Source organism: Silene latifolia, chromosome 4 (assembly GCF_048544455.1).
Source record: "Silene latifolia isolate original U9 population chromosome 4, ASM4854445v1, whole genome shotgun sequence".
NCBI classification, from domain to species: Eukaryota; Viridiplantae; Streptophyta; class Magnoliopsida; order Caryophyllales; family Caryophyllaceae; genus Silene; species Silene latifolia.
In genome coordinates, this window is record NC_133529.1 from 53,777,359 (window position 1) to 53,799,825 (window position 22,467).

The 22,467-nt window shown below is 36.4% G+C and overlaps 2 long non-coding RNA genes across 2 annotated transcripts; both read left to right on the plus strand.

Moving 5' to 3' along the window:
* Positions 1-2,342: 2,342 nt before the first annotated feature.
* Positions 2,343-12,057, plus strand: LOC141652242 (uncharacterized). Its single transcript, XR_012547068.1, has 3 exons — positions 2,343-2,448; positions 2,541-2,631; positions 11,993-12,057. It is a non-coding gene; the product is annotated as an uncharacterized LOC141652242 (long non-coding RNA).
* A 5,595-nt stretch (positions 12,058-17,652) lies between these two features.
* Positions 17,653-20,376, plus strand: LOC141652243 (uncharacterized). The gene is made up of 3 exons (XR_012547069.1): positions 17,653-17,715; positions 17,808-17,898; positions 20,077-20,376. It is a non-coding gene; the product is annotated as an uncharacterized LOC141652243 (long non-coding RNA).
* Positions 20,377-22,467: the final 2,091 nt, after the last annotated feature.

The following is a 22,467-nucleotide window of genomic DNA, read 5'->3' on the forward strand; positions in this document are numbered from 1 at the left end:
ATGGATTGAAGCAAGCACCTAGGGCTTGGTACGACAGATTATCCAAGTTTTTACTTGACAGTGGATTCAGTAGAGGATCCGTCGACAAAACCCTGTTTCTGAAAACTGAGGATTCTGATCTTTTGGTTGTTCAAATATACGTCGATGATATCATCTTTGGATCTACCAACCGAAGCATGTGTAAATATTTTTCTGAGCTAATGACTTCCGAGTTCGGGATGAGTATGATGGGAGAATTGAAATTCTTCCTAGGACTGCAAATACAACAAACAGATGAAGGCATTAAAATCCATCAACAGAAATATATCAAAGAGTTGATTCGAAAATTCGGAATGGAAAACTCACACGCTATGCCTACTCCAATGGTCGAAAACAAGAAATTGACATTGGATGAAAACGGTAAATCAGTTGATGAAACTACTTACCGTGGGATGATTGGGTCACTGTTATATTTGACCGCAAGTAGACCCGATATTATGTTTAGTGTATGCGTTTGTGCGAGATATCAATCATCTCTCAAAGAATCGCATATGACGGCCGTAAAACGAATTTTACGTTATTTAATTGGAACGGCCAACTTATACCTATGGTATCCAATGGAGTGCAATTTTGATCTAGTCGGTTATTCCGATGCCGACTACGCAGGATGTTCTCTAGACAGAAAAAGCACGTCAGGTGTCGCCACGTTTGTCCGACCGTGTATCATCACGTGGGGTTCGAAGAAACAAAATTCGGTTGCTCTCTCAACTGCTGAAGCTGAATATATTGCTGCAGGACTGGTATGTACTCAACTTTTATGGCTTAAGCAACAATTACGTGATTATGGTGTTCACGTAGGATGTATTCCTATTTTTTGTGATAATACTAGTGCGATAATTATTTCTAAAAATCCCGCACAACATTCACGTACCAAACATATTGAAATAAGACACCATTTTATTAGAGACCATGTTGAGAAGGGGAATATAAAACTTGAATTTTGTATTACTGAAAAACAATGGGCAGACATTTTGACAAAATCATTAGCTAGAGAACGATTTGAGACTTTACGGTTGGAAATTGGTTTAATCGGTGGCACCTAAACTATCATAATTGTTTCCTAACCGTATGACTGGCTAGTTAAGATGAGATTATATGACTGTGTTCGTATTTTCCGTTGCAAGTACATTCTTATATAGTATTTTATTATTTTATGAGAATATTCCGTTTGCTAGTCTATTATATTTTGTGCTGTATACAAAGCATAACTCTTGTTCATCACATATACATTCTAAGGTTTAGAGATTCATAAACCAATGACATTCATGATTGGTTTCATTTAGGATGTGAGTAGTACTCCTTACATAGCATGTAACATCAAATTGCATAAGCATGAAATTTGTCTCTTATTACCTGTATACACTCGGTTTGTGGTGGTGACACATGTGGAGAGGCGACCCTTCCTTTACGTTTTACCTACTAACCTCACACTAAGCCAAATTTGCCTTGTTTTGACCTATTTATTCTACTACATTCCATATGGCCTACCCTTGTCAAGCTAGTCTTGTTGGTAAGTTTGGAAGTCTTGTTGTGGTCAATTTTGTTGCTTTTGTGATGGATATTGGAAGGAAGAAGAAAAAGATGGAATGAAAAAAAAAAAAAAATACAAAAAAAAGGAGAAAAATGTGTAACACCCCGCAATTTACACGTCATCCTAAATAATAAAACTCATATTTTTTATAAATAATAAGAATGATTCACAATAAAATTTTATCCTTTAAAATCTATTATTTTTCTACAATGATATCCAAATACCCATCCTAAACTTACACTCCTTATGCCGACGAATAACAACTTTGTCGTTGATGCTAATTTTATGATGTTTTAAAAACATATTTAGCTCTTGGTCGTAAAATGAAAGTTGTAGATATTTCTCTTAGCTTTCCAACGCCACCAAAAACACCTCAATCGGAGTTCTGTAGAGGAAATTATGCCCGAAATACGAAAGAGTGTTGCAGAAATCCGCGAACAAGACCCACACACGTTATTCCTCTTTTCACCTTGAGTTATCATTTACCCCATCACCTAGGCACATGGCAAGTTGGCAACTTGATCTTTTTTCCTTGAAGCCCAAGGCCTACCCTCATAGGCATGTGACTACTTTACTTAAAGTAATAGCCTAAAGACTAGCCTTAATCATTTCTACCACTCACTAATTTACCTAGAGTAATAGCCTAAAAACTAGCCTTAATCATTTCTACCACTCACTCTTTTACCTAGAGTAATAGCCTAAAGACTAGCCTTAATCATTTCTATCACTCACTCTTTATTAGCTTCTTATTACCTACAAGTTAGACATAATCATTCTACAAAATTTCCTCTCTAAATCCTTCACTTGGCCGTAGCTTTCAACATCCATTTCCAACATTTGTTTCTTTCATTCTCACATCTCTTTCATCTTGCTCATTTGTAAGTGTAGGTAGTTATTTAATTGTCATTCTTATACTAGTTTATTTAGAGTAGTATTTAATTATTTGTTTTAATTCTTATGTTTGTTCAAGGAGGTGAGCAAGATACCTTGGTTGAGGGAGATCATTTGGGTTGATCTTATTACAATATCCTACCTATTTACTAGTAATAATCTCTATCAAGGTAACTAGGTTTTCTCCTTTCTATGATTTTTGAATTTCAAGTGCTTTTATGTGGTTATAATAAGATTGATAATATATATGATGTTTAAAATCATGGAAATATATGAGATTCATGATTTATATAATAAATAGTAGTTTTTATTATTTTTGTGATGAATATATACTTCTTTAATGTTTTCTATGATTTATTTGTGTTTTTTTAGGTGATTTAACAATCTAATCAATGTGTAAAATATATGGATGATTATAGAAATTATATTTTTGATTATATTCTGATTTATTATCATTATTTATGGGTTTGCATGAGATTATTTTAGTTTTATAACTATCATATTTTTATTTGTTGTTATTTGATATTTAATCACGGTTTTATGTGATAATCGTCTAATAAATATATAAAACATAAAATAATTTCGAAAACTTTACTTCTTTAATTTTATTCTGGCCTATTATAATTTATATAGTATTTAAATTGATTATTTTATTTTTATAGCTATTATTGCTCTTATTTAATATATATTTGTGTTTTATGCAATTAATCTCAAGTAAATATGTAAAATATATAAATAAATGTTAAAATTGAATGTTTCATCATAATATGACTTGTTTTAGTGTATTAAACTTTTCCATGTCCATTCTGTAAATTTTTATAATTACTTTTGAATTTTATAACTAATTAGTCCATAAATAAGGTTTAATTGTGTTAGAACAATAAATAAATATAAATAAAACATTTAAAATTTATTTGTATGCATATTCTATCCTATACTTATGAAAAATAAATTATTAATGGTCGTGACACAATTTGCTTAATTATTTCTTTATTTTTTTTCATGAAATCGCCTATTAAATGCTATTTTAAGTTAAATATATGAAATGAGGTTAAATAATTTATTAGGTACTATTTTTATTGAATTCATAGCTCCCTAAAATGTCTAGTAATTTTGCATGGACAGAATATAACTTTTGTTTAATTGTTTAGAATTAATAGATGTTTAATTAACGAATTTAATAAATGTTTGTTAAGGAAATAACTAATAATATATTTGATGGTATCATGTCTTGTAAATATATTTCCCATAACTATGTTTATAATGTGAGATTACAATAGTGTATTTGTTAAGAATTGATTGTTACTTCTACTATGGTAAATGTCATGTATACGCTTTTTGTGATATTGCCTTTCGAAAATTATATATTGACATGAGTGTCTCTTGTTTTATATTGGAAAAGTTGAAATTACACTCTAGCTTTGATTACCATTATTGAATTTCATTTAATATTATTTATCGCTCAGTTATGAGCATTTTGGCATGTTAACATGAGGTTATTCATGGTGCACATTTGTTATCTTTTGGACCTTGTTCCATTTTATATATGGTTTAGCTAGAGTATAAGATATCGAGTAGATTTCAGGTTATTGGTCTACTTGAGATGAGCAATACCAAACTGGGTAGGTTTCAGGTTATTGGCCTACCTAGTACCCTGGCATGGTTTCAGGTTATTGGCCTGCTATGGGTTGACCGTCCTTTTTGGATACTCTTATGAGTCTATGGATATGTCGTTTGGGGGTCAAGGGTGTAACACCCTCATACTCCAAGTGCCTTACCAGGACCACTCAGGTATAAGGATGCTACCATCTCGGTTACCCGAGGCATGATAATCATAAGACAATGAAGAAACATACTTTATTAAACAAGTTTAAGTGATTACATTACAAAACCAACTGTAAGCAAAATACAACTGTTCTCAAACTATAAACCAACTGAAAGGAACTGTTCTAATAAACACAGCGGAAGACTAAAGACTCTAACATGTGATGACTCCATCCCCAGCTAGATCCCACGCGTATCCAAGATATACCTGCCAAGCAAATCTCACCACCACCCCGAATGGATCACCACGATTTTAAAACATTTAAACGGGTCGATACTAATCACACAATTCACCATATATATATACAATAAGATAAACAGACAAATTGAATCTGTCACACACACACACACACACACATCACCAACTCCCATCATCTCAATATCGACCGTCCACCGGACTAGCCCGCCAGCTGGGGACCGCAGCTGTTCCCACCTAAGCCCCGCTCATCATACGAGCGATAACCCTGTCCCATTAATGTGCACATCCCCTTCCGTGGCGGGTTCCACGAAGGGCGAAACTAGGGCGTGAAGTCACTCCCGCAAGTGACCCCACTCAGCCGAGAACGCATCTCGAGAACCATAGACAACCAATCACAATCACAATCACAATCACAATCATCATAACAAACAACTAACTACAGCACATCACCAATATCCCATTATGGGACTAATACTGAGTAGGAAATCCTACCTGGAAAGCACAACAAGCAGACGGTATCTACAGCTGTATCAAAAAGCCTCTTCTACGAACCCTCCTCCTATCATATAACACACATAGGCCATACATCACATACTACACATAAAAACCCCCAATTCCTAAATTAGGGTTTAACCAAACTTAACTAAACATTATAAAAATTATGTTAAAAGCTTACCCTTGACGCAAGAAACTCAACGACACGAACAACGACAAGAACTGACCGTCTGAACTCCGGGAATTGCTAAGAATGCGATTAGGAAGATGAACTGATCGCTTTTCTCTTAAACAGGGTTTTAGGTTTTGCAAAAGTGATTTAAAACAATGACGATTATGTTTAAATACCTTAATCGCATAATTAACAAAACCCGAGAAAACTCCCCCGAAAAAGTCCAGGACACTCGATCGAGTACCCAAGGTACTCGATCGAGTACCCTAGTTACTCGATCGAGTACCCCGGCCTACTCGATCGAGTACCCAACAGTCGAAACTATTTTATTTCGCAACTTGCCCTTACTCGACAGAGTAAGGCCTACTCGATAGAGTACCTAAAGACTTATAAATACGGAGTATTGCGTCTTCCCTCCTAAAAAGAACTTCGTCCCCAAGTTCAACCCATACATAAAAACAACCATACTAACTCGACCAAGACACAACAACATAACTAAGAACTCAAGAACTCGACCAAACATAAAACATGAACTTTTAACACCCACTCCACCAACTATGTTTACTTCCCTAACATGACTCACGATATCGTATTCACCACATATATATCTCACACGACACCAACTCCATACATAACCAACTACCATCCTCTAACGCTGCTAGTTCCATAATATCATCCACTATCAAATCCAAAATCAAGACACTCATAGACATCAAACGGAATGTTACATTCTACCACCCTTAAAAGGAACTTCGTCCTCGAAGTTTACTCACACTCATAATCTCATCATCCAACTGTCAACACTATCGAAGTATTCTCGCATTCCTAACATCAAACTACTACAAGCACGTCCGTGACCCTTTAACACTATCAACCACAACATATACAAATCCATATCTTATGCTACACCAACACTCTACTTCCAAATATAGTACCATATGAACAACCATCAAAATCTCTTTTATCGCATCCTACTCCTCTTAAGATAAATGTTACGTCCTCGTAACTCACTAATACTAAATTCTAGATATATCTTTTTATTATCCTCATCACCACCGCATGTCAAAGATAACCACCTAGAACCTAAACACTCGCCATGCACATATCCAAGGCTCTCTTACTTAAACAACTCTCATACTTCAATTCACTCGTCACACCACCTAACCTATACCTCAAAATCTTTACCTTAACCCAAAACTTCAACTTTTCCACATTACCGCAACATGACATACCTCTCTATATAAACTATATGAAACTCCCATCATCAAAAGCATAACTCACGATCCACACTTGTTACGTGCACCCATTCCAGATCCTCAAGTTCTTTCCTTCATTACCGCAAAACTCATACATAACTTAATATGACACTAATTCCCCCAACACCCTACACTCACTGTCCCAACAAAAGATTATGAACTACCTGCCGCTTTCAGATCATTACAACACATGTTCCACGAATCATTTTCCATTACCATGTCTACTAAAGCCTTATCTAGAACAAGATCAAAATTACTGTAACAACCTCTCACAACCGTGTCCCATTAATAGAACATCACTATACCATGACAACAACGAAAACATATTCAACTCTATTTCATATCATACTCTACCTCATTCTTAACTTAACCTGGTAAAGAAAACATCAATAAGCAAGACAACTGTCTACATGTTCAACCAAAACCCACAAAGAACAACAAAAGAAACAAAACAACAATCTATGTATAATGGTATGCACTTTCGAAAACTCGTATTATAATCATCCCGCCTACTCCACCACAACCGGTGACGGCATCACAACACCGCCACCAACAGCCACACCGTAGTGCGAAAATACCCGCATCACAACACTAAATATCGTGCCCGGATCACCACCCGAGGCACCACAACCACATCGATAGACATCACAACTACATACAATTCCATAAATACTGACTCGAAAATAACCTTTCGGACAAGAAAACTTACTCAAATCCACTTTACTCAGTCACCACGCAACATATTATATGAATAAACAGATAAGCATCTCATGAACATCATCTCTACCATTTCACGGAATACACATGTGTTATTAGTACACATAAAATTATAACTAGCCATGTCAAATTAATCAAATTATTACCTTTTGGATATCATTCAATTAAATTACCGTGTCCAACATATATATTACAGAACATTCATAAAACAACTTTATAATTATCACACCATACCACTTCTTGTGAGGTCAGAACCTCACACAAACATTTACACATATCATAGACCCGTAATCACAACCAACTAGTCAATCCTGACCACGTAAGTTACCACTCGATAAAGGTTACCTGTCGCCCGAGTTTAACTCATATGCCCCTCATAACATATTCCCCCATTCGCACAACCATCACTTTCTGCCAAATATAACCATGACTTCACTACTCAACTATTAGCATCCGCCTCATCTAACCACATCTTATACCCTCTCACAATCATACACAACAATCAGGTCCCTACCAAATCAACCTCTTTAGAATTGCTACCTTTCTAATATACCATCACTGCTCGTATATCAAACCTCTTACACTCATATCAAAATAACACGGTTTTTCTCCTATCTTTGGTTATCATTCCAAATAACGAACATCAAACCCATCCACAAAATTACCTCAACATTATTCCCAATACTATCTTAATTGTGTTGTCATCCAACTCTCCACCAAATACCTCGTATCGTGCCAATACTCCACCAACTTCTTGCTCCCTTAATTCCTCGAAACTCATTATCAATCATGTTGTCCTGAAACTCCTATATAACCTTTAGCTAACATCCTCGTGACGCTATCACACATTTCAATGATTCCTTACCTTTATATCACATAACTCCGGTGAATATTTTCCTCAGCTTACTTTTATCCTTCTTTTCTCTTTACACTCAATAATACCAATTAATAGTTCAACTCCTTATTCCTTCTAGCTAACTCTTTAGAAATCCAGTTACCCCTTCGTTGCTCCAAAACTCAAATTCCATTATTTTCTACCGACATCATCTCACTCTTTCTTACCATGGATCTTCTCTTATTATGCTATCACTCACACTTGCCACTAATCTATCCATAGAATCAACGTTTAATGTTCAAACAATTGCATCCCTTTTTACATCTCTAGAAATCAGAATTCATTTAATACCGTTAATTACCCAAGGAAATCACACAGTAGTTTCGTCTCTCGATAACACAAATTTCCAAACTCAGTCACTACCTGCAAATCCACGTCACGACATGTCCCATTAAGTTCGCTATATACCACTATTTCCAAACGACCTCTCATTACATATGTTCTTACTCAACACTATTTCTAGCCATCACCCTCCATAAATTATTATACATCTCAGGTTGCTACTATCCACATCCTTTCTTTCAATCTTTTCATTCTCACGTTCCTTAAACTTACATCATGCCTTGCCCACATTCACTTACATTTTCATTACTCAACATACAATCATGTCACTCATCTCTTCTCACACAACATGCTCTATGCCTCAATTAAGTCTTACCAATCCCAACACATATAAATCATGTCCTCCCCACCGAACTCATACTCATCATAGGTGCCACTCTTTATACCACAAAATTGGGTAACTTACGCGTCAAGACCAACATACATGTAAAACAATGCATAAAGAAGCAAAATAACGCCTTTGAATTAAACATAATATGCAACGAAGTCAAAAGATAAGCATATGACCCAAAATAGGGGTCACTAGATCGAGTACAGGCCACTCGATCGAGTAAGGGACTTACTCGATCGAGTAGGTCAAGATCAGAAGCACGTAAAACAAATCACCAGGGCTACTCGATCGAGTAACTAACGTACTCGATCGAGTGCCCCCTTACTCGATCGAGTACCAAGGATACTCGATCGAGTACCCCAATTCTCAAGATCACTGGGCCAGTTTTCGTAAAACAGTCATAACTCACTCATTACTTGGTCGTTTTGGGCGTGTGAGATATCGTTAGAATCGTAAAAGAACAAGCTATGACCTCCAATTGGAATCACATTAAAATCATTTACACATCTCAAGTTATAACAGTTTAAAGACAACTTTGTGAATCGACGACATAATTATTTGATTTTTACTTCCAAACAACTTAAACAACAACCAAGTTAGACGAAAACAACCCAATACTCATGAAACCAGTAGCCCCAATCACATATTATTATTTTCGAAAACAAAGCAACAACATTCATCATGCACTACCCACATGCTTTTATTCTATAGCCTTTCGTAAGACAAATCATACTCATACATTACAAATCCTATTCCATGTTACTAACATAACAACACTATAAAATAACTTCCATTATATAACATGCTTAATCCGGAACCATGTTATCATACCACGATGATTCATCTTTTTCCACTAATTCATCCATCATACCACATATTTACCCACCATATTCGTTCAACATATTCACCCAGCACATGTTCAATTCACACTCCCAACCTTCTGTACTTTTACTCAACACGACAACAACAACATGTATACTTACACATCGCTTTATATATATATAGACAAAACACTTTTCCTTACATAATTATATATAACATGCCAAATTATATGTATCAATCATTATACTTTCATGCTTTACAATCAACCAACATACAATTCACGTCATCATCATCAATTCATGCAACATGCTACTACATAGATACACACAGCACACAATATGCACATAACGATCCCGACACATATCCCATGGTGACCGGTTCAAAATTGTAGGGCGAGTTCGCGACTTTAGGACGTCTCCCAAGTCTTTGCATTAGCTCCTACAACCTTTACCCCGGGTTCATTTTAATTGACTCCCTAGATTCATTAGATTCATTGGTTACAGGTTTCAGGATCGTCGCTCTGATACCATTTGTAACACCCCCATACTCCAAGTGCCTTACCAGGACCACTCAGGTATAAGGATGCTACCATCTCGGTTACCCGAGGCATGATAATCATAAGACAATGAAGAAACATACTTTATTAAACAAGTTTAAGTGATTACATTACAAAACCAACTGTAAGCAAAATACAACTGTTCTCAAACTATAAACCAACTGAAAGGAACTGTTCTAATAAACACAGCGGAAGACTAAAGACTCTGACATGTGATGACTCCATCCCCAGCTAGATCCCACGCGTATCCAAGATATACCGCTAGCAAGCAATCGCTCACCACCCCGAATGGATCACCACAGTTTTTAAAACATTTAAACGGGGTCAGTACTAATCACACAATTCACCATATATATATACAATAAGATAAACAGACAGCTGAACTGTCACACACACACACACACATCACCAACTCCCATCATCTCAATACCGATCGCCCACTTTGGACTACCCGCCTGGGGGACCGCAGCTGCGTTCCCACCTAAGCCCCGCTCATCATACGAGCGATAACCCTGTCCCATTAATGTGCACATCCCCTTCCGTGGCGGGTTCCACGAAGGGCAAAACTAGGGCGTGAAGTCACTCCCGCAAGTGACCCCACTCAGCCGAGAACGCATCTCGAGAACCATAGACAACCAATCACAATCACAATCACAATCACAATCATCATAACAAACAACTAACTACAACACATCACCAATATCCCATTATGGGACTAATGCTGAGTAGGAAATCCTACCTGGAAAGCACAACAAGCAGACGGTATCTACAGCTGTATCAAAAAGCCTCTTCTACGAACCCTCCTCCTATCTTATAACACACATAGGCCATACATCACATACTACACATAAAAACCCCCAATTCCTAAATTAGGGTTTAACCAAACTTAACTAAACATTATAAAAATTATGTTAAAAGCTTACCCTTGACGCAAGAAACTCAACGACACGAACAACGACAAGAACTGACCGTCTGAACTCCGGAATTGCTAAGAATGCGATTAGGAAGATGAATCGATCGCTTTCTCTCTTAAACAGGGTTTTAGGTTTTGCAAAAGTGATTTAAAACAATGACGATTATGTTTAAATACCTTAATCGCATAATTAACAAAACCCGAGAAAACTCCCCGTAAAACCGGACACTCGATCGAGTACCCAAGGTACTCGATCGAGTACCCCCTTACTCGATCGAGTACCCCAGCTACTCGATCGAGTACCCAACAGGTCAGAAACTATTTTATTTCGCAACTTGCCCTTACTCGACAGAGTAAGGCCTACTCGATAGAGTACCTAAAGACTTATAAATACGGAGTATTACAAAGGGTCCGCACTTTTACGCCTTGACTGGTTAAGGGTCCGCACATTTACGCCTTAACTAGACATTATGTCCCTCGAGAGTCTGGCCAGTCTTAGACACGGGTTCACGGTTATGTGTCCTGCCGTAGGGTTATTTTGGTGTCAGGTTATTGACACCAAGGTTTAGGGTTTCAGGTTATTGGCCCTAGACGGTGCTCGTTCTTGTCTCGTGTTATTCTATGTATTTATGGTCCAAGATTTGGATGTTTTTTTTTACCACTCGTATATTATCATTACTCATTTCATATGTCATTCAGGTAAATTAGTGTTATTCTTTTCATTATTACCACCTTCTTTTACAGTATTTCATATAATCATGTAAGTGACGTGAAGTTTGTAAGTTGGTTATACATTTTAATTAATCATGTGGTATCATTATTACTCACTCATTTGTGATTATATACCTTGATATTTAATATCTATGAGCATCACATGTTTTCATATTTTAAATGGATTATATGTTGTCTCTTATTATTTGCTCATAACTGTTGCTTGATTTTCTTAAGTCATGGCTGGGAGGACTCCTAGTTACTCCCCACTGACGGTGGTTGTTGATATTTTTTTCAGGTTGATGTGCTTCTTGGTCATGGATGGGTTTGAGAGAGAGAGAGAGAGAATAAATAATAATTATGATGTTTAGTAATCGAACCTTGTTGTTTTATTTTGGACGGGTTTTCGTTCCCGAGAGTAGTTGTATGCGTAGTTAACTATTACTGTATCTATTTTGGTAGCACCCGGATTTATCGTCATGGTGTTTCCGCCACCATGGACTTTTATTAATATAAAATGCAATATTTATCTAGCTTATTTGTATTATTAAATCCGGGGTTGTTACAGTTGGTATCAGAGCCAGAACGCTCCCAACACTCTCGGATTGAAATAAGACTTAAACAAAGATTAATTATGACTAAAAGAGATTGGGGTAGAAACAAGTAAGGACTCTATTTATGTTTATATATAGGTCTCTTACTTGCATATGAGTATTGTTTTTGATTATGCGTTACTTGTGGCTGAGTAGTTGTTTGCTAGTGGTAGTTAGGTTTCTACCATGTGGTTTATCTGATTGCTTTGTTGTAGATGAACACCCGACATGGAAACAACAATGGTAATGGCGAAAATGAGAGAACTCGTTTGATCGAAACAGCTTTATTGAAGTTACTGGAGAAGGAGAACAATGCCCAACCTAACGAAAGGGAGAGATCCATTTTTGAGCGTTTCAACCGCCACGAACCTCAAGTATTCATGGGAGTCACCAACCCAGTCATCTTAGAGGGTTGGATACGTGAAATGGAGAAGTTGTTTGTCGTGACTCACATGCCTGAGGAGGAAAAGGTTGATATGGCTAGCTATTATTTCCGTGAAGAAGCGAATCGTTGGTGGGATCTTATGAAAGAATCACTGAAGGCTCAGCCCGGGTTTGGATGGGACCAATTCAAGGAAAGTGTGAAAGCTCCTTTCTATCCAGAGTCCCTTCGTTGGAAGAAACAACAGGAATTTTTGGATTTGGAGCAAGGGGATATGACGGTGGAGCAATATACTAGCAAATTTATAGAATTGGCCCGTTTTGCTTCTATGATAATACCGACTGAGAGAGAGAAAATTCATCGGTATGAGTTGAGGTTGGCTCCTAAGGTTCGTACGGCAGTTGCAGCAGTCCCTTCACGGACCTTTCAAGAAGCTTATGATCGTGCCCTTAGTGTTTATGATGCGGTCTTAGACCAAGAAGCTCATGAACGTCGTTTGGCTAAGAAAACCCCCGCTCCATCATCTTCTTCTCAGGGGCCAGCAAAAAGGGTAAAGCATGGTAACCCTTCAGGCGAGGCTCGTTCTAACCCTGCTCCTCAAGGTGACCATCGATGTTACCATTGTGGTGGAGCTTATCACCCTGGAAAAAGTTGTTCCGGGAAGGATATAAGATGCTTCAACTGTCAAGGTTTAGGTCACACAGCAAATCGCTGCCCTCAAAGGACGAATCAAGCTTCAGGGGCGGGTAACAGGAATGATAGGTCTCAGCAGGCTCCTGCCCAGGGCCGTGTATTTCTTATGAACCGTGTGGAAGCTGAGGCTCACCCAGATGTTCTTACTGGTACATTTCTTGCTAATTCTACTCCTACATTCGTAATTTTTGATACTGGTGCTTCTTTATCATTTATTTCAACATCGTTCGTTAGTAAGACTCAACTCATTCCTAGTGCTCCTATTACCACTACTATATCTCTTCCCACGGGAGAAATTATACCATGTTCAACAGTCTTTCGTGATGTTCCCATATCTATTAGTGGAACCAACTTTCCAGCTGACCTTATAAGTTTTAAACTCTCTGGATTCGATATTATCCTCGGTATGGATTGGTTAGCAAGGTTTGATGCAAAGTTTGTATGTCGTGACCAAAAGATCATTCTCAAAAGTCCATTAGGAACGAGGGTTTCATATAAGAGCATCTCGACTAAACCCGGGATTAAATGGGTGTCCGCATTAAAAATGGAGAACTTGAGGAGAAAAGGGTACAAATTATACTTATGTAGTATTCGGGATGTCACTATGGAGGTTAAGATTGACGATATTCCAATTGTTCGAGAATACACCGACGTGTTTCCAGAGGATCTTCCAGGTGTCCCACCAGAACGAGATATTGAGTTTAATATTGATCTTCTCCCTGGTGCCGGACCGATCTCAAAGGCGCCTTATCGCATGGCTCCCACCGAGATGCAAGAACTAAAGAAGCAGCTAGATGACTTGATTGAGAAAAGATTTATTCGCCCAAGTGTATCGCCTTGGGGGGCTCCGGTATTGTTTGTAAGAAAGAAGGATGGGAGTATGCGATTGTGCATTGATTATAGAGAGCTAAACAAGGTGACGATCAAGAACCGTTACCCTCTCCCAAGAATCGAGGATCTATTTGATCAACTGAAGGGAGCAAGTACGTTCTCGAAGATTGATTTGAGGTCGGGATACCATCAGATTCCGGTAAAGAAGGAGGATATCCCTAAAACCGCGTTTCGATCAAGGTATGGCCATTATGAGTTCGTGGTGATGCCATTTGGTTTAACTAATGCCCCAGCCGTATTCATGGATCAGATGAACAGAACCTTCCACGAGTTTTTGGATAAATGTGTAGTTGTGTTCATAGATGATATCCTGATTTATTCAAAGAATGAGGATGAACATGCACAACATCTTCGTTTGGTATTAGAGACTCTGAGGAAGCAAAAATGGTTTGCGAAGTTTTTGAAATGCGAATTTTGGCTTAAGAAAATTGCATTTTTAGGACATGACATTTCTGGCGAGGGCGTCAGTGTCGATCCAGCTAAAGTTCAAGCAGTAGTGGATTGGGAAAGCCCTAAGAATGTGGGTGAGATTAGAAGTTTCTTGGGTTTGGCAGGCTACTACCGTAGGTTCATTAAAGATTTTTCTAAGGTGGCAAAACCAATGACTTCTTTACTAAAGAAGGAATCAAAATTTGCGTGGTCTAGCGCCTGTGAAGAGGCGTTTCAAGAGCTGAAGAGGAGATTGACATCAGCACCAATTCTAACATTACCCGAGGAAGGCATCAGATTTGATGTCTATAGTGACGCGGCAAAGAATGGTCTAGGTTGTGTACTAATGCAAAATGGAAAGGTTGTGGCTTATGCATCGAGGCAACTAAAGGAAACTGAAAAGAACTATCCGACTCATGATCTCGAGTTGGCAGCTGTAGTTTTTGCCCTCAAGATTTGGAGACACTACCTCTATGGAGTTTCATGCAACTTTTATACAGATCACAAAAGCTTAAAATACATTTTCACACAAAGGGATCTAAATGCGAGGCAAAGGAGATGGTTAGAGTTGATCATTGATTATAACCTTCAACTACACTACCATGAAGGTAAGGCCAATGTGGTGGCTGATGCATTAAGTAGGAAGGAAAAACACACGCTAAATGTGGCTTTAGTGTTGCCTGATGAACTTTGCCGTGAATTCCAAAAGCTGAATTTGGAAGTGGTCCGTCAAGGGAGTGCCAACTTGAGTGCCATGACAGCTGAACCTGAATTATATCATGAGATTCGAGTGAAGCAACGAGAGGATGCAATACTCGAAGGTTTGCGTGCCAAGGCTGGAGAAGCTAAGGAATTCAAGATTTGGGCAGATGGGAGTTTAAGATTTCATGGGAGATGGTGTGTTCCTAACTGTGATGTACTCAAAAGAGAGATTATGCAAGAGGCTCATAGTACACCATACTCTGTTCACCCGGGTGGGGACAAGATGTATAAAAATTTGAAGAAATTCTTTTGGTGGCCTAATATGAAAAGAGAGATAGCCGATTTTGTGGCCAAATGCCTCACTTGTCAAAAGGTGAAATTTGAGCATCAAAGACCCGGTGGTTTTTTGCAGCCGTTGGAAATACCGGTGTGGAAATGGGATTCAATTTCCATGGACTTTGTGATGGGCTTGCCAAGGACGCCGACAGGAAAGAATGCCATTTGGGTTGTGGTTGATCGGTTGACTAAAGTAGCTCATTTCATTCCGATGAAAGAAACGTGGAGTTTGGATGAGATGGCGATGGCATACCAAAGAGAAGTTATTAGATTACATGGTGTTCCGAAAGATATAGTTTCCGATCGTGACCCACGATTTTGTTCGCATTTTTGGAGGAAACTTCAAGAGGCTTTGGGTAGTAAGCTAAAGTTGAGCACGGCATTTCATGCCGCTACAGATGGACAGACGGAGCGTACTATTCAAACGTTAGAGGATATGCTTCGAGCTTGTGCATTAGAGTTTCAAGCCGGTTGGGAGAAAAGTCTTCCCTTGGTTGAGTTCTCTTACAACAACAGTTTTCACTCCAGCATTAAGATGGCGCCATTTGAGGCTTTATATGGGAGAAAATGTCGAAGCCCGTTGTGTTGGGATGATATAAGTGAAGCTGCGGTTCTCGGACCCAAAATGATTCAAGAATCCATTGAGCAAGTTAAGCTAATTCGGGAAAAGATGAAAGCGGCTCAGGACCGACAAAAGTCGTATGCAGACTTGCGTCGAAAGCCGATTGAGTACCAAGTTGGAGACAAGGTATTATTAAAAGTGTCACCTATGAAAGGCGTGAAGAGATTTGGTATTAAGGGCAAGTTGAGCCCAAAGTTTGTTGGGCCTTATGAGGTGCTTGAGCGGATTGGAGAGGTGGCTTATAAGTTAGCGTTACCCCCAAATTTATCTAAGGTTCATAATGTCTTTCATGTGTCTCAATTAAGGAGGTATCGTAGTGACCCCTCCCACGTACTTCAGTCAGATGTGGTCGAGGTGGAACCAAACCTCACTTATGAGGAGCAACCAGTACGTATCCTAGATAGGAAAGATAAGACCCTAAGGAATAAGGTCGTTCCACTGGTAAAAGTTTTGTGGCGCAGCCAAAAGTTTGAAGAGGCTACATGGGAAACTGAAGCATCTATGCGGGAGAGATATCCACAACTATTCGATTTGGGTAACCCTTCTATTTCAAGTTTCGAGGACGAAACTTTTCTTAAGGGGGTAGGGTTGTAACACCCCGCAATTTACACGTCATCCTAAATAATAAAACTCATATTTTTTTTTAAATAATAAGAATGATTCACAATAAAATTTTATCCTTTAAAATCTATTATTTTTCGACAATTATATCCAAATACCCATCCTAAACTTACACTCCTTATGCCGACGAATAACTACTTTGTCGTTGATGCTAATTTTATGATGTTTTAAAAACATACTTAGCTCTTGGTCGTAAAATGAAAGTTGTAGATATTTCTCTTAGCTTTCCAACGCCACCAAAAACACCTCAATCGGAGTTCTGTAGAGGAAATTATGCCCGAAATACGAAAGAGTGTTGCAGAAATCCGCGAACAAGACCCACACACGTTATTCCTCTTTTCACCTTGAGTTATCATTTACCCCATCACCTAGGCACATGGCAAGTTGGCAACTTGATCTTTTTTCCTTGAAGCCCAAGGCCTACCCTCATAGGCATGTGACTACTTTACTTAAAGTAATAGCCTAAAGACTAGCCTTAATCATTTCTACCACTCACTAATTTACCTAGAGTAATAGCCTAAAGACTAGCCTTAATCATTTCTACCACTCACTCTTTTACCTAGAGTAATAGCCTAAAGACTAGCCTTAATCATTTCTATCACTCACTCTTTATTAGCTTCCTATTACCTACAAGTTAGACATAATCATTCTACAAAATTTCCTCTCTAAATCCTTCACTTGGCCGTAGCTTTTAACATCCATTTCCAACCTTTGTTTCTTTCATTCTCACATCTCTTTCATCTTGCTCATTTGTAAGTGTAGGTAGTTATTTAATTGTCATTCTTATACTAGTTTATTTAGAGTAGTATTTAATTATTTGTTTTAATTCTTATGTTTGTTCAAGGAGGTGAGCAAGATACCTTGGTTGAGGGAGATCATTTGGGTTGATCTTATTACAATATCCTACCTATTTACTAGTAATAATCTCTATCAAGGTAACTAGGTTTTCTCCTTTCTATGATTTTTGAATTTCAAGTGCTTTTATGTGGTTATAATAAGATTGATAATATATATGATGTTTAAAATCATGGAAATATATGAGATTCATGATTTATATAATAAATAGTAGTTTTTATTATTTTTGTGATGAATATATACTTCTTTAATGTTTTCTATGATTTATTTGTGTTTTTTTTAGGTGATTTAACAATCTAATCAATGTGTAAAATATATGGATGATTATAGAAATTATATTTTTGATTATATTCTGATTTATTATCATTATTTATGGGTTTGCATGAGATTATTTTAGTTTTATAACTATCATATTTTTATTTGTTGTTATTTGATATTTAATCACGGTTTTATGTGATAATCGTCTAATAAATATATAAAACATAAAATAATTTCGAAAACATTACTTCTTTAATTTTATTCTGGCCTATTATAATTTATATAGTATTTAAATTGATTATTTTATTTTTATAGCTATTATTGCTCTTATTTAATATATATTTGTGTTTTATGCAATTAATCTCAAGTAAATATGTAAAATATATAAATAAATGTTAAAATTGAATGTTTCATCATAATATGACTTGTTTTAGTGTATTAAAGTTTTCCATGTCCATTCTGTAAATTTTTATAATTACTTTTGAATTTTATAACTAATTAGTCCATAAATAAGGTTTAATTGTGTTAGAACAATAAATAAATATAAATAAAACATTTACAATTTATTTTTATGCATATTCTATCCTATACTTATGAAAAATAAATTATTAATGGTCATGACACAATTTGCTTAATTATTTCTTTATTTTTTTTCATGAAATCGCCTATTAAATGCTATTTTAAGTTAAATATATGAAATGAGGTTAAATAATTTATTAGGTACTGTTTTTATTGAATTCATAGCTCCCTAAAATGTCTAGTAATTTTGCATGGACAGAATATAACTTTTGTTTAATTGTTTAGAATTAATAGATGTTTAATTAACGAATTTAATAAATGTTTGTTAAGGAAATAACTAATAATATATTTGATGGTATCATGTCTTGTAAATATATTCCCCATAACTATGTTTATAATGTGAGATTACAATAGTGTATTTGTTAAGAATTGATTGTTACTTCTACTATGGTAAATGTCATGTATACGCTTTTTGTGATATTGCCTTTCGAAAATTATATATTGACAAGAGTGTCTCTTGTTTTATATTGGAAAAGTTGAAATTACACTCTAGCTTTGATTACCATTATTGAATTTCATTTAATATTATTTATCGCTCAGTTATGAGCATTTTGAATGTTAACATGAGGTTATTCATGGTGCACATTTGTTATCTTTTGGACCTTGTTCCATTTTATATATGGTTTAGCTAGAGTATAAGATATCGAGTAGATTTCAGGTTATTGGTCTACTTGAGATGAGCAATACCAAACTGGGTAGGTTTTGTGTTATTGGCCTACCTAGTACCCTAGCATGGTTTCGGTTATTGGCCTCTGCTATGGGTTGACTGTCCTTTTTGGATACTCTTATGAGTCTATGGATATGTCGTTTGGGGGTCAAGGGTCCGCACTTTTACGCCTTGACTGGTTAAGGGTCCGCACATTTACGCCTTAACTAGACATTATGTCCCTCGAGAGTCTGGCCAGTCTTAGACACGGGTTCACGGTTATGTGTCTTGCCGTAGGGTTATTTTGGTGTCAGGTTATTGACACCAAGGTTTAGGGTTTCAGGTTATTGGCCCTAGACGGTGCTCGTTCTTGTCTCGTGTTATTCTATGTATTTATGGTCCAAGATTTGGATGTTTTTTTTTACCACTCGTATATTATCATTACTCATTTCATATGTCATTCAGGTAAATTAGTGTTATTGTTTTCATTATTACCACCTTCTTTTACAGTATTTCATATAATCATGTAAGTGACGTGAAGTTTGTAAGTTGGTTACACATTTTAATTAATTATGTGGTATCATTATTACTGACTCATTTGTGATTATATACCTTGATATTTAATATCTATGAGCTTCACATGTTTTCATATTTTAAATGGATTATATGTTGTCTCTTATTATTTGCTCATAACTGTTGCTTGATTTTCTTAAGTCATGGCTGGGAGGACTCCTAGTTACTCCCCACTGACGGTGGTTGTTGATATTTTTTTCAGGTTGATGTGCTTCTTGGTCATGGATGGGTTTGAGAGAGAGAGAGAGAGAATAAATAATAATTATGATGTTTAGTAATCGAACCTTGTTGTTTTATTTTGGACGGGTTTTCATTCCCGAGAGTAGTTGTATGCGTAGTTAACTATTACTGTATCTATTTTGGTAGCACCCGGATTTATCGTCATGGTGTTTCCGCCACCATGGACTTTTATTAATATAAAATGCAATATTTATCTAGCTTATTTGTATTATTAAATCCGGGGTTGTTACAAAATGATACTATAAAAGATGGAAAGGTAAAATCTCTTATTACTCCTATTCTTATTCATTTCCATATTACTTGAGGAGAAGTACTTTTTGATGTGAGTGAGTATGTGCCGTACTTGGCATGGTACATCATCTGTTATGTTGGGTTGGAAAGTGGAATATGGTTACTTTTGATTGTGATCGGTGCTAGCTTGGCTTTTACCTCCACATATCCAAATTATTTTGCCCCTTCTTACCCAATTACCTCACCTCACATTCATATGTAAGTCCTCGGCATGTGTTTTGGACCTCGATTGGTTGGAGTGTATATGTACGGTAGCTAGAGATGTCTATCATGTTAGATTGCATGCATGCTTTTGTAGGTCGTAGTTAGGTGAGTGACTAATTTTCTTCTCTCCTACAAAATCCCTATTCATCTTGGTTTGTATTACACACTTTGTATTTAGAGCTTGCTTATGTTGAAATCGTTCTTATACTATAATATATGCTTTGGTTAATATATATTTCTTGCCTCGGTTGATATCATTCTAGTCGTTTTATGTCTGTTCTCGTCTTTTCGATGATGTCAAGAGGGGGAAGAAATAACCATGATTTAGTATATGCCTAAGCTTGCTCCTTGTCAAGACCGATTGTCTCTTAAAGTCCTTAAAGCTTTGGTATTGAATATAATTGTTTGATCTTGCGTTGATCTTTATCTATAAAGATAACGGTATTATATTGAGGGGAAACTACATACTTAGTCACAATTTTAGGAGACTTGCCATCATCAAAAAGGGGGAATTTGTTGAACCATATAGATATATATGTTTATGTTTTGATGATGTCAAGAGTGCTTTACTTTCTATATACTCGTTGCGCGTAATTGTTTGTTTAGTCTTTTAGATTGGACTTACTAATCGCAAGCATTAAGGAATTGTGATGGAAGTATGATGCGTTTATATTATGATCAAGCCCTCAATCAAGGATCAAGATATTGAAGAATTATTCAAGCATTCATGAGAAGATGAAGCTCAATTAAAGATTGATCAAGCTTGAATAATGAAGTAGCCTACACTCGAAGATCTCCTAACGAAGATTAGAATAGCGTAGGTGATTATCTCGTAATGGTAACGTAAGAATGGACTTCTTACATTGGTAAAGTTATGGCCTCACAGCTATAACATTACTTATATAAGAGCTCAATGTTATAGCTCTTCTACTATAACATTGAGATGTGAAGTTTATAAAACACACGACAAAATAGTTTTAAAATCGTTTTTGGAAAACCGTTTTAAATGTTTTAGTAAAAGTATTTATTTTATAAGGGAGCTTATTTTAATATTGGGTATGGTTGTACTATGAGCTTATAATTAGTAATTATGATTGAATCAACTTGTGAGTTGAGGCATCTTGCTAATTAGGGTTTCTAGTTTCTACATACTCTAAAATACCCTAAACCTAATTTATCTTACCTAGGGTTTTCGTGAAAGAGGATTGGGCTTATGAGTCGTTTATTCCTCATACACGGTTACTCTTTGCACAAGTTAGGGTTTTAGGTAAATCTTTATAATATTTGATTAGAGATTTAATATCTCTTCTATATTATTTTGATTTATTCTTTCCTAACTTATAAGATATTATTTTTGTAAAGATAGAAGGAAAAGATTGAGTAAATCTTTAAAATAATATTTGATTAGAGATTTGTTATCTCTTTATTATTTGATTTATTCTTTTCTATTTTATAAAAATATTAGGGATGAATAGTGCTGTGTGAATAGTACCCGTGAATAGTGCCGCGTGAATAGTAAACGTGAATAGTACTTTCCTTCTTGCACAATAAGTCTTTGCTTGGATAAGGGTTAAGGTATTAGGATAATATTTATTAGAGATTTCTTTATCTCCTTATATTATCTTTCCTAATCTCCAAGGTATTGGTGAGTTGTTAAGATAGGAAAATATTATTTATTAAGGCAAGTCTTGGAAAAGAATTAAGGAAAGATTTAACCTAATTCCTTCTTGCTTTACAAGACACCACACGGCATCTAGGGTTTTAGAAAACCGAAACCCTTGCTCCTCTTTTACTATAAATACTCCATACTTTACATCATTAAAAGTTAAGACCTTTGAGCATAACTTTCATATATTTT